Here is a 12,595-nt window from a genome sequence, read left to right as displayed (position 1 = left end):
CAGCTGATACTTCAGTAAGCCATACCTTTAGTTAGGCTGCTATAAGCACTGGCCGCCTCAGGACGGGCTGTACTCTGCATCTTTCCCCACATCATCTCATTTGTCTTCAAAATTGATGGATACCTAAATAGTAATAGGCTGAGACTGGCTGCCCCCGCCCCCCAGAGCCTGTTTCTCTACAATATCCCCTTAGGTGTGTTGTGTCATTACACACGGTTATAGGTTATTACTGTTTAATAAATAACTCTCGGTCTGTTAGGTATTGTCCAGTGAATATCAGCCCAAACAGTTGATATTAGGACAATAGTTGAAGGATGAGTCGAGCACTGGCGTTCTTCTAACAGCAAACTCTGCAAACATATGGAATGAAGGAGTGACAACTTCTCTTCAAGTTCAAGAAAATGGGAGATTGCATCAAAGCAAAGTATTGATCCAAACAACTTCTTACCAACTTACTTTATATAATTCATCGACTTTCTTTTTTTTTTAACTACAATTAGGATCATGTTGGACAGTATATAATGTGATCCTATTGTGACACATAGACTTTTAACAGATTTGAATTCTATAAAATGGGAAGTGAACTGTTTGTCCTGTAAAGCACAACGTATATAAAATTGGACAGAACTGACTGTACAAAATGGGAGATGAATTGGCCCTACATGTTTATTTTTTTGTGTTTTGTTTTCTTTAACCAGGGTATGTTTAGCTGTTAATATGTGCCACAGATATTAAACTTAATTTAATTAATTTTACAAGCCCCTTGAATTAAAAAAGTCTGCAGTTTTACAGCATGAACAAGATAACTTCAGATAATTTCTGGCCACCTGGATTTATCTAAGCAAATAGGTATGAGCATCCCATTGGATAATTACTGCATGTTTCAGCTAGCAACAGGGTATTTAACCCCAACTGGTGCAATGAGTTCCTTCTTCTTAAACAACCATGTAGAACGACACATCCTGTGGTCTTAGAAAAGATGTCAGTCTGTTTCAGAAGGACTGAAATCTTTGACCTGCATCAAGCAGAGAAAACATCTAAGGAGGTTCCAGAAACTACCAAAGAACTGTTCAACGCATTATTAAAAACTGGAAGGATAGTGGGACCCATAGTCTTTGAGGAAAAAATGTGGCTGGAAAAAATCCTGAATTATGAATGTTTGATGAAATCTAATTGAAGAAAAACAGTAGATCTCCAGGCATTGTTTAGTCCAGATTGACCCTGTTCCAGACTGATGGTGCATCAGGGTAAGAAGAGAGGCAGGTGAAGTGATGCTCCCATCATGCCTAGTGCCTGCTGTACCAGCCTGTGGGGGCAGTGCTATGATCTGGGGTTGCTGCAGTTGGTCAGGTCTAGCTTCAGCAACAGTATGAGCTCAAAGAATGAGGTCAGCTGACTACCTAAATATAGTGAATAACCAGGTTATTCCATCAATGGATTCTTTTCTTCCCTGATGACACAGGCATACTCCAAGATGACAATGCCTGGATTCACCGGGCTCGAATTGTGAAAAAGTGGTTCAGAGAAAATGGATGGATGGTTCAGGGAGCATGAGACGTCATTTTCACCCATAGATTGGCCACCAGAGAGTCTAGACCTTAACCCCACTGAGAATCTTTGGGATGTACTGGAGAAGGCTTTGCACAGCGGGCAGATTCTACCATCATCAATGCAAGATATTGGTGAAAAATGAATGCAACACTGAGTGGAAACAAATCGTGTGACGTTGCAGAAGCTCATCGGAACAATACCACAGCGAATGTGTGCTGTAATCAAAGCTAAAAGGAGGATAAACAAAATGTTAGAGTATGTGTGACCTTTTTTTTTTGGTGGTGACTTTTTTTTGGCCAGGCAGTGTATTTGTGCCATCTTTAATAAACAAACCCAGCTGAACTCATTAGAGCACAGTACATCATGACATTTCTAATTACACATAAATATAACCGTGCATCACTGCCATGTATTATGCTGTGTTTTTCAGCTATTCATTTGAAAAATATACAGTGGTGGAAAATAAGCTAATACCACAATGACTTTGTAGTGTTAAAGTAGGCATATAGTGAGTTTAAATCCTTCCTTTTGACGTTAAAATGATTCAGATGTGGTCTATATAAAGTGGAACTACAATGCTTTGGTCAAAATTCCTTGAGATTGTTGCACCTAGCAACCAAACATTCATCCACATGTCACTTTGGCATCTTTCAGTTTGGACTACTAAATTGCAATATAAAACAGGTGGATTTGGGAAATTGGTAAGCTGGAAGTCTATGGCCTTGTTTTGCAGCTCCACTGCAAATACCGTAGAATAATTGTTTAAAAAAAAAACATAATAGAAAAAACTGAGAAAACTGAACGGCTTAAATAATATGACCCATAAAGAACATAAAGATATCTACACAGCTCCTGGACAGACTACATTGAAATGTTCTGCACTTCCAGAGAATTCAAGTACACAACAAAATGGATTTAATGGATTTTGCACAATATTGGTATGTACGTTTTAAGAAAAAAAGAAAACACCTAACATTAAAAATACTGGAGTGATGGCGTTATTTTCTAACGTTATTGTAACGTCATTATTTTTTTAATTAACAGAATGATCTAACTGAATACTTTTGTCAATTGAACTCAGAACTATTTAAAGTTCCAATAACAGGAACGTCATCCAAATTCATTGACATTTCAGATCGTAAAAAGTAACTGCATAGTTACTTTGCCCAGTAACTAGTTACTTGGAATGGTGCAGCAACTGAGACAGTAACTCAGTTACTTTTTTGGAGAAGTAACTAGTAACTATAACTAGTTACTCCTGTTAAGTAACTTGCCCAACACTGCTTGTTAATATACGGCTGTAACGACTTCACCATTCTAATCCAGACTGTTGGAAAAAAACAAAAAAAAAAACAATCAGGTAACATTACATGAAAGTTATGATCCTTTATTACTACGCTCTTTTGGTCAAAATTCAAAGTTTATGACCATGAAGTTTCCGTGATAAGGTTTTATTAGGAGGTATGTGTAAGCATGTCAGATTAAGGCTTTTTAAAGTAAAGATCTTTTTACAGCTAGGTTACACTAATCCTAGTGGTAATGCCACTTTGTCACTTTAAAAAAAAAAGGTTTCAGAGAATAAAAACTCTCTGATGACTTGTTTGTGCTCTGAGTGCTGAGTCAGCAAAGTGCGAAGGACAGTGGAGAGAGCCAGAAGGAGACAATGACTGACTGGGTAGCCAACCCATTAAACACACTGTGTTGTTTTCCTGTAATGTTTTATTGTTTTATCTTTTAATAAAAGAACTTTCTGAATAGAATACAATCTTGGTTTAAACGACTGAGAGAGGGAACCGCCAAGTCGTTTTGAAGCCAGTGCCAGGAGAGCGACCGCCAGCCAATCTCAGGGTTACCTTCCAGGCCAAACCTCAGGGTGTCAAGATATTCCCAGATGCCAGCGTCACAGAGACAGGAGCGCGGGAACAGCATCTACTAAGGTCCAAATCTCATTCCCAATGGAGGTGACACCACAGTCTTATACAGGGCCACACCAGGCCATTCTGAGCAGTGGCCACAGCTGCTGGACTAAAGGTGGCTTCATGTGGAGTTCATTCCTCTATTTTTCATTTTCAACCTTTCCCTAAAGCTACAGCGGATATTTGGAGAATCCAAATTATGTACAAAACTTTGATTAGTTTTCACAAAGAGTGACATTTGATGAATAGATTTAACTAAATCAAAAGTTTGATTATCTAAAGACACCAAGTGTTCCCCTTGGACTTTTGTCTTTAAGTCGTTCGATTTTACTGTTGTGTTGTTCCTTAATTTAATAAATCAATGAAATATAACAGTGTCATTATTACGACATGAAGTATTGATTCTTTTAGTTCGATAGACCCATTATAATAATTCAGCTTACAATGAAAGCGTTAATGTTGTGATTTAGACAGAAATATGTCGTATTATATTTATCATGATATATATTATAATTTATTTCTTTCAATCCTTACATTAACGGCGCAATTTAAGATGATTTACCCTTCAGACAGAGATATTTGTCAGCTATTAGATATTCTAATGAATCTGAGATGACTTTTGATACATAAATACAGTCTGCTGTAAAGCAGGTCACATGAACCATTCAGAGCCGGGTCCAAAGTTAAAAAATAATTTACTATATCTAAAATTTGGATCAAAACCTACATGATGGTACTTTAAAGAGAAATTTAGATAAGGCTAAGTATCAGTTCAAATTAAGATTGAGTCTAGTCCCAGCAAACCTAACAACAAGGGAAACTGATTCTGCCTTAATGTATAAAAAAGCTATTTCTTAATTTGATACAGTGAGCTTCTTCAAAGGCAACAGCCAGGCGAGAGTAAATGTTACAGGAAATAAGATAAATGACTGATGTCATTTGTGGTGTGGATTGGCACTATTTTAAATCACACTATAATTAAAAAATAAATCAGTCTGTTAGATCTTACCATTAACCAAGTAATGACATAGATCTACTGAAAATTATTCTTTCCTCTGGAACAATCAATTATACATTTAAAAAGCAGAGGAATCAGTCTATTTCTCAGCACTGTAACCTATGTAATCACCTAGAGCTTCTGCATGATGCATTAATACAAAAATGGATTAATGATGGACCCAATCTAAATTTAGTATTAAAGTATTTTTTGATGAGAAACATGAGCAACAATCTAACAAAACAAAGACAACAACAAAAAACACATTATCTTCTTTCACTGACCAAAACTTAAATAGACTTCAGCTAGAACGGGAGTGTCCAGGGACCATGGACTGATTCTGTGTAGCAAAAACCACAATTCCTGAATGATACTAATTTGGTTGATGCAGGTGGAGGCTTTTTTAAATTATTTTTAATGAAGACTAAACTCTGTTACTGACAAAAAAAAAAAAAGGACTATGGCCAAATTAACTCATCTTACAATGAAATGTAAATGTTTCTGGAGGTTGTTGCTGGACCAAAGTGCAAACAACAGCCTGGAAGCCACATAATGAGATGATACTGGTTTAGTGAAGAAGAAATGCCCAGCACTAAACAGACACGGAGCAGGGAGCGAACAGCAGGTGACCACAGAGAAACTGACAATGAAGGAGAGGAACTATAGGAGGAAACAACAAGGAGGAAGACAGGAGGGCAGGAGGGCAGGTGAAGGTCATTAACAAGACAAGCAACAGTTGATCAAGATGAAGAGGGAGAGCTGCAGGAGCGTGATGGCAGGGAAGACAGGGAGAAATGGAAATCTAACTAAGGCCTAGTCCACACGTAGCTGAATATCTGGGAAAACAAATACATCTTTATGCTGGTTGGCCTTTCATCCACACGAGCATTCAATTTTACATCACTAAAAAGGATTATTTCTAAAAAAACCAGTTTTTGAGCCTGCGTGTGTACATAATGAAACTGAGTTTTAGGCACCTGCGCATCACAGTCTGAGTTTTAACTTGGTGAGAACAATGCAGGAACCCAACCGATGGACCATCATTTTATGCTTATTGATCCGCTGTCTCTGTATTTAACAAACTAAGGCTGAATCACATTGCAAAATAAAGAACCCTGGAGTTACAGAGTGCCAGCCCATGCAAAAAGCTGTGCAAAACAGTTGTTTTTCAAGGGTCTGAAGCTCCAGCCCATATATAGTAGCAAGCAGGGTAGTGTAAGACACTGGAATGACCTGCACTGCCCCCTCCGCGTTTGGCATGTTTAAAACAATGTTCAGTGGTGGGTTTATAGGAGTTTGTGTGGATGTAAACTTTTCTGAAAACGATCAAGTGTAGACCCAGGAACGTGTGTACAACGGTTAAACAGCACAAGAAGGGAAACGCAGAGAAGAGCAAGGTCCTGAGGACAAATATAGATAACTATGAGTATAAACCTAATTCTAAGGTAGAGGAACTGCAGACAGGAAGGAACACAGGGAAGAGGAATAAATAAAATGGATCAATAACCAAACAGGACATGATTTGATAATCAACATAATCAAAACAAACACCCAGGGATCAGGACAGTAGTTTAACTACGATTTTGCATATTTCTTTTTTTTTTTTTATTTCATGTGAGGTTTACTCAAATTCAGATTTTGGCACAGCCACATCTGCTTTTAATTCATTTATTAGACTTTGCTAAATACAGCAAGAACCCTAATCCTGTTGCTTTGGCTGAGAATTGGTTGCAGTTTTATAATCCTTTCTTTTTTTTTCAATCAACCCCAGCAAACTGAAATATGCATCCTGACCTGTGTCTGCCTCATCAAAAAATATCTGTATGGTAAAACATGATGAAAATAAAGAGTCTTGATTCCTTCTCTAAATAAAGAAAATGTGTGAAACACTTAGTTATGTATCTACATCAATTTATAAATCCCTTTCCAACAAGATATGTTTGCTTTGTATGTTCAATTAATTATGGTGTGCTTATTTCACTGTTGGGCTGGTAAATTCACAATTTTGTTTTGTGATTTAAAAAAAGAAAAAAATCCTTTCTTCTGCAAGAACTTTGGATTTGACAAGGTTGGCCTATTTAACAAAAGGTATGGCTACAAATGCACCTGGGTGGCAGAAGGTTTCACACACTGACATTGCTTTCTAGTATCAAAGCTCTGTTTATCGAGGCTATTCCTTGAAGTTTTTCCGCGTGTTCCTTTTGTCGCCGTGGGCTTGAGCTTCTGCAGCAGGGGAGGATGTTTCACATTCTAACGCAAGCAATCTATTTTCACCAGGGTGGCAGAAATAAAGCAGAAAGGACTATTAAACACAAACGGGGAACTTTTCAAACAATCTTAGGGAACAGCTAATAATCTCATAGATGGGACTTTTTTTGTTTAGGTGTGGGGCTCCACGACATAACTGACTTGGCTCTTGGACAGCAGAGGTTTTTTCTTGCAGGCAACCCAAAAGTCCAAATAGCTTCAGTGAGAGCAGCAAATCAGCAGCCGACACACATACCGATTACACGCTGCAGCGGGTTGGAGTTCTAAACCCACTTCCTCTACCCTTATCCAGATAGGGGGACATGTCTCACGCAAAGGTCTCTGAACCTCAACCAACAGCACATTCAACGATGAAAATCGTCATAGCAATGAATTATTCTGGCATGAAGATTGAAAAAAATGTCTTTCAGTTCAAAATAACATCACTAAATAAAGCCTCATATATGCCATTTACGTCATTTACTGTGTAATTAAAGCTTTAAGTTGCCATTAAAGTAATGATTCCGCATTCAAGATGTGTCAAAGAACAATCTGTCTCTTCATGGAGAAATAGAAAGTATTCCCTTGTAAAACACCACATACTGCATGGCCCAGAAAAAAATCTTGGTTGTTCCTACCATGCTATTTACTCATAGGACAGTATTCATCTAAAAAATATACAAATGTAATAATAGTAATAATAATTACAATTTCATCAGTATTTTTATAGCCACTAATTATTAAATGCTTTGTGAAATTTAACCTCATCATACAGTTATACTAAAGGCTTCACCCTGGTTAACCTGTTGATCTGTAAACTGTCAGTTTGGGAAGCCACTGCTGAAAGAAAGCCAACAGAAGTCTCACTGAGAGTTTACTGCTAGCCATGTTCCACATCACACCTGAGGAAGAAGGTGCTCTGGTCTGATGAAACCAACACTTCTAGCTGTGATTTCAGCAATAGTACTTCTACAAAGTATCAACCCATTGCGTTCACATTTAGCTCCCTCATCTCCGCAGTCCATAAAATGTCATTTCTCCTTCACTTTACAATTTGTCCCTACTTTTTCACTTCAATAAGTGTTCAAAGGAAAAAATAAATAGGTATAGAACCAGGAACAAACAGTTTGGGGCTCTGTTCAATTATACTGCTGCAAATCAGTTTTCCAAGCTTCTCTTCACTTATAATCATGCCTTTTACAGCAACATTTTACAAAGATGTGTACTTTAAGTCAAAGAACGATAGTTAATCTCTCCATAGCATAAATGTCGTCTACAATGTCTAGCTCACAGGTGTCAAACTCAAGGCCCGCGGGCCAAATCTGGCCCTTCAAGGTAAATTATCCGGCCCTCAAGAGCCAAAAAAAGGCATATATCCTTTTATAGTGTATAAAGTGGCTAAAACTGTGCCTCCTATAAGTGTAACTCACCCCAAAATCAACTTTTTTTTGCAGATAAACTGTATAAACTAGGCCTAAGAGTGCTACTTTTATGTTACTGTGCATTTTTTATACTACTGTGTGAACTGGAATGAAATTATGAAATGAAAAGTATCGTCTCTACACATGCAAGCGGCCCTTTTAATGACTTCATGATGCCAAAGTGGCCCCATATAGAAATTAGTTTGACACCTCTCTAATTGATGTTCGGTCTGAGGGTCCTTCTTAAGCCTGTTCCTTATTCTGGCCTTTTTTGCTGCAATTATTCAAATGTTATAGATGTATTTGTCTTCTGTTGGAATTGCCTCTGTGGGGACTAGTCCCAGTAAAAAACTCAGTAAAGTATATCCATATTGGCCAGAGCTAGACATGTATTGAATGCTAAATCACTTCATACTCTATATAACTCTCTGATTTTACCATATTTATCATATTGCTGTGAAGTGTGGGGAGTTAATTACAAGAGCTCTTTACATCCGGTAACCGTCCTACAGAAACGAGCCATTAGAATCATCCATAATGTCGGTTATTATGAGCATACAAACCCGTTCTTCATAATATCCAGAATTCTCAAATTTGACGAGCTTGTAGAATTTAAAATGGCTCAATTTATGTTCAAGGTATCAAAAAAGTTGTTACCTGAGCACATACAGAGCACGTTTTCTGAAAGAGAAGGGGGGTATAACTTAAGGGGTCACTCAATCTTCAAGATCCGCAATTTTAGAACAACAAGGAAAAGCTTCTGTATTTCAATTAAAGGTGTAAAGTTATGGAATAAGTTACATGAAGATTTAAAACAAAGCAATAGTTTAACACAATTCAAAAGAAGGTACAAAGAGGTAATTTTCAATAGATATACACATGGGGACAGAAAGCAATAAGGTGTGTATTGAAGATAATAACTTGGTGTAAGGGTTTAGAAAGATAAACCAGCATAAAATGGGAAAATGTATAGGTAAATATTAGTAACTGTTACTTCAAACTGCCACTTTGATATTGATTTTTTTTTTTAATGACAGTAGGACTCTAAAGTCTCAAGTGTTTAGGGGTAGGAGTTTATAAGTTCTCACTTCTTCCTACCCCATTTTGAGCATGATATGTTAACTGAAACAAAAAAAAAATCTGTATTTTCTCTTCTTTCTTATGCACTTCTTGTTACTGTGCACTATTTTATTTTTATATTTGTATCATGTTCATGTTTGAATAAATTTCATTTCATTTCAAAAAAAAAAATATGCTGGGATCCGTGTGGATGAGGTGGGCCATGGCGTTGTCTATTATTTGGAAAGCACTGTCCCAGAATGGTTTTGTTTGTGTTCGTGTCCAAAATATATGGGAGTAATGTCCATTTGAGTGACCAGAGAAGGTCGCTGAAATGTGTTGCCTTGTGCTGTTTTATCCCCTAAAATCCCCATAGATATAAAAAAAATCAAGGTTGGTGGTTGCACTGTGCCAAAGATGCAAAATAGCTTAGTATTGTAACTACACAACACTTTATGTATGAAAAGAGCAGAAAATAAGCACTAAATGAGGCCTTTCATTCCAGATCCGGCCACCCCCGCTACATTATAAAAGAAACAAAACGCGCTTGGATGTACAAAGTCTGACTGCGCGGAGGTGTAATTCTTAGCGTTCTGTCTGACTGTGAGCGTCTTTATGGCTTTTTCTCACAGGTTGTGACCTCGGTGCCTTCAACTGTAAGCTGCTGTGTCAATCAGTCAGCCGGGCTTAATCTGAACGAGGCAGAGGCAGCCTGTTCAAGGCTGAAGGAGAGAGGACAAAAAAAAGAAAAAAGAAAGAAAACGGAGCCACACTGAACACAAGTCATGACTGTCAAATTAGTGGATAAAGCTACAGGTCCCTGTCCGTAGCTTCATCAAGCAGTGTTTGCAAATGGACACCAAAAAGAATTCCTACATTTCTCACTACAGAAACTTCATCGAGATCACTGAGAATTTTTTTTAACCAAATTATCTGTTGATCTGTAACAGTACAAAAAGAAAAATCACACTGTAACATGTTTTGAAGCTCTCCCAAAAACTGATTATATCTGATGGAAACAACAAAAAAAGCAGGTTCTTATTTCCACACAGAAGCAGGAAAAAAAAGCTTTACTTACACAAACTTCCCCCATTGCCTCCGGTTAGCAGCAGCAGCAGCAGGTATTAGTGGCAGTCCGATTACTCTGAGCAGCGTGACAATCACAGCTCCAGAACCAGCACATAACCCAACAGCAGCACCTCGGCCATCAGTCTGCAGACCACAGCTTTACTCATCAAACTGCAGAGAAACTCATTCTGACCTTCAGCAAGCTGACGCTCATAATCAGCGCTCCATCACAGGGAAACTGCAGGGGGGGGGGGGGGAGAAAAAAAGCACACAAAAAAGAACAGAGCTGGCTAAATGATTATCTGTGGAAAGCCTCGCCTAATCTAATTAGACAATCTGTGGCTTCGGTGAGCTCCAGAGAGACTGTGGCCGCTCCTGCAGCTCCTCCTGCTGAGAGGGATGCACAGGTGTCTGTGCACACAACATTCAAACCTGGAGCTTTCACTGCACTAGGCTGAAATCAGAGAGGCGTTTACTCACATCAGCAGCAGTGTGTCTGCCCACAGAAGTTTCCTACAGCTGGGATGAGCATGCACCAGACACCAAAGCAACCTCTGAGGAAAATGCAAGCACCATAAGCAGCACACAACTGATGCTCCAAACTCAGGAGACACTGAGACACAGCCCAGTTGAGGGGTCTGCCGGCTTTATTTCCAGTGGTGCTGTTTGCTGCACACAACCCCCCCCCCCACCCCCCCTTCCATCCCATCCAATACCTACCCAGAGGAGCAAGCTGACGTCAGGTGGCACAACACACACACACACACACACACACAGGTGGATTACAGCACATGGTGATACAGGGGGATTAACTGAACACACAGCGACACGCAGGGATATTACTCTTTCACTTTTTCTTTTTTTTTTTTTTTTGTTTACTTGTGGTTTTATACTCCAGGGTTTTCCAATGCCTCGCCTTCGTATTAAACAATGACCGTCACACCAGGAGCCGAGCGATTCGCTGTCGAGGTCAGCTGAGGGCCTGCTCTCCATGACAGATCCACGGAGCTGAGGTCTGCTAGATTCACTCTGGGTAAATTGGGTTGGAGTTGGAATTCAGGATGCTTAATGGGCCATATGTTCCACGACACGTGTATATGGGCTGCCCCCCAGTGGTCAGAAATAATAACGCTGAGAACAACGCAATGCTGTGGTGGAGAATATAAAATAATAATAATAATAATAATACATTTTATTTAAAAGGAGCAGCGTGATGACAATAAAGATAAAACAACAAAAAATAAAAGTTACTGTGGTGTTGCAGATGTCTGGAGGGAGATAATGCCAGAGTTTTGGGAGCAGAGCAGGAGAAAGCTGTGCACCCCGTGGTGCTGAGGCGAGAAGGAGGAACAGTGAAGTGAATAGAGGAGGAGCATCTAAGGGGTGTGGGGCGTAGTGATGTGAAGGAGGTTAGAAAGGTGGTAATCGGGGGTGGGGGGCGGAGGATGTCTGTTTCATTTGATTATAAAAGCAAGAATTTCACAATCAGCAACTCATTGTATTACATTAAGTTGTTCCCTGCCTGAATTAAATCTAGTGGAATGCCTTAAGGAGTTTGTTTTTTTTGGGCCTAAAATACAGCCTAAAATGTAAACCTGTAGATGATAATACATTAAATATGGCATTACTCAATCTGAAAGCTTTTTTTTTTTTTTTAGCTCTATTGGTTTTTAGTTTACAGGAAATAGTGAGAAGGGGAATGACATGCTAACCTGACAACAGCCAGATGCATGTCTCGCTCCGCCTAGCTCCACTCACATACATCTGGGACATCGCCATAGGAATTGCCTTTATTGAAGGCTGGGCCTTATCAAAAATTCTTGCATGTGATTGGATAAGCCACTTGTCTGTCATCTTTATCGACGTGCTATTTCAACCACTCACACCGAAGCCAACCCGTGACGCTGATGAGAGCGACGCAGGGAAAAAAAAACAGGGGTGACAGGCGGCAAAGCGCCGCGGGTTGGAGTCGATCCCGGGCGGACCGCGTTGAGGACTAAAGGCCTCCTAATATGGTTTGCGCTAACCGCTAGCGGCTAACCGCTCGTTAGCGGCTAACCGCTTGCCAAATCCGGTCGGGAGAAGGGCGAAAACATGGTTTCCACCAACAAAAGCCTTCAGAGCCGTTCTCTGATGTTCTTTTAATGAAATAATATAAGGTAGATTGGACAACACGGAAGAAATAGCAGCATCAGTGCTAACGCTTGCTTCCTCGATGCGAGCCGCCATTGTTGTTGGAATCTCACGGTCACTTCTCCGCTACGTCACATCCAGGAAACACCCGCCCTGCGTCCTGATTGGCCAGACCATAAATTTGGTTGGGGAAATCACTTTCA

At 39.4% G+C, this 12,595-nt stretch overlaps 1 protein-coding gene across 1 annotated transcript in view; it reads right to left on the bottom strand.

The window, feature by feature from the left end:
• LOC105927064 (plasma membrane calcium-transporting ATPase 1) overlaps positions 1–10,838 on the bottom strand; it is a 59,002-nt gene extending 48,164 nt beyond the window's left edge. The window contains exons 1-2 of the mRNA XM_021317086.2: positions 10,740–10,838; positions 10,270–10,497 (exon numbers count right to left, since the gene is read on the bottom strand). The gene's annotated coding sequence lies outside the window, so the exon portion shown is untranslated. The remainder of the gene's footprint in view (positions 1–10,269; positions 10,498–10,739) is intronic.
• Positions 10,839–12,595: the final 1,757 nt, after the last annotated feature.

This window comes from Fundulus heteroclitus, chromosome 2 (genome assembly GCF_011125445.2).
Source record: "Fundulus heteroclitus isolate FHET01 chromosome 2, MU-UCD_Fhet_4.1, whole genome shotgun sequence".
NCBI classification, from domain to species: domain Eukaryota; kingdom Metazoa; phylum Chordata; class Actinopteri; order Cyprinodontiformes; family Fundulidae; genus Fundulus; species Fundulus heteroclitus.
This window is presented reverse-complemented; position numbering and strand designations above follow the sequence as displayed.